Genomic DNA, 1,323 nt, shown 5'->3' on the forward strand with positions numbered 1-1,323 from the left:
GCCCGCCTCGGGCTTCTCAGAACCCGGACCGGCGCGAGCCCAGCCGCGGTCAGACGCGAGCTCCGAGTGTCCTCCGCCCGCCTCGGTGCTCTCAAGCCCCGGGACTGCGGAGACGAGAGCGCCTTCGAGGACCAAGACAAGCAGGGGACCGCGCGGCGGGAACGCAACGGCGAGGATAGCCGCTCCCGCGGGGAGCCTCGGGCCCCGCACTCACCTCAGCTTCTCCGCCGGGGCGTTGGCAGCACTGCGCGGGGTCTCCTCGCCTGCCGGACAGGGGCACGCACCTGACGTCAGCACGCAAGAGACGCACGGTTGGGCGCCCGCGGAAGTAGGAGGGACCATGAGAAAGACAGGACTGGGACTGGGCGGAGGTTAGTTCTGGCTCCGCCCACCCACCGCGCACGCGCTAGACTGCAAGTTTTGCACTCTCGGGTTTGCGCTCAGCCCCAGCTTCCCCCGGCTCCTTTTGTAATTGACTCTGAATCAGGATATGCACCGAACCGTCACGAACGTTTATTTATTTATTTTTATTATCTTAACTAGTTATACAAAGGAGTTACAGTTTAACAAAGCAGTCTATGAATACTGTGCATCTTGGTCAATGTCACCGTTTTCAACATTCTCATCTATCCTTCCCAACCTATCCTTTCCCTCGCTTTTCTTAGGATTTTGTAGGCTATACATTGAATTCTTGACTGCATTCTCTTTCCTTCTCCTCATTAGTCTGCCCATCTACCCTTAACTCCCACCAGTTTCCTGTGGGGTTTTTTTGCTTGTTTTTTGCCAGTCCTTGGGTTTGAACTCAGGGGCCTGGGTAACACTCTACCACTTGAGCCACAGCGCTACTTTGGGCTTTTTCTGTCTATGTGGTGATGAGGAATCCAAACCCAGGGCTTCATGCGTGGAAGGCAAACACTCCACCACTAAGCCACATTCCCAGCCCCTGGTGTTTATTTTGAACTTTGACTTGCCTTTCTAAAGAATTGTATGATTTGTGTTCTCCCTTGAATTTGATATTACCCATTGGATTTACTGTTTATTGTTTTATTTTGGTTCCTTGTGAAGGAAAAGTATCATTGGGGAACTTGTTTGGGGAGAGGGTTTGTTTTTTGTTTTTGCTTTTGTTTTTGTTTTGCCAATCCTAGGGCTTGAACTCAGGGCCTAGGCACTGACCCTGAGCTTCTAGTGCCCAAGGCTAGCACTCTACCACTTGACCACAGCACCACTTCTGGCTTTTCCTGTTTATGTGGTACTGAGAAATCAAACCCAGGGCTTCATATATGCTAGGCAAGCACTCTACCACTAAGCCACATTCCCAGCCCT

At 52.2% G+C, this 1,323-nt stretch overlaps 1 protein-coding gene across 1 annotated transcript in view; it reads right to left on the reverse strand.

The window, feature by feature from the left end:
- Window positions 1–299, reverse strand: part of Cdc42 (cell division cycle 42) — a 69,779-nt gene extending 69,480 nt beyond the window's left edge. The window contains exon 1 of the mRNA XM_013032496.1: window positions 215–299. The gene's annotated coding sequence lies outside the window, so the exon portion shown is untranslated. The remainder of the gene's footprint in view (window positions 1–214) is intronic.
- Window positions 300–1,323: the final 1,024 nt, after the last annotated feature.

The sequence above is a fragment of the Dipodomys ordii genome, unplaced genomic scaffold (genome assembly GCF_000151885.1).
Source record: "Dipodomys ordii isolate 6190 unplaced genomic scaffold, Dord_2.0 Scaffold6, whole genome shotgun sequence".
Classification (NCBI taxonomy): domain Eukaryota; kingdom Metazoa; phylum Chordata; class Mammalia; order Rodentia; family Heteromyidae; genus Dipodomys; species Dipodomys ordii.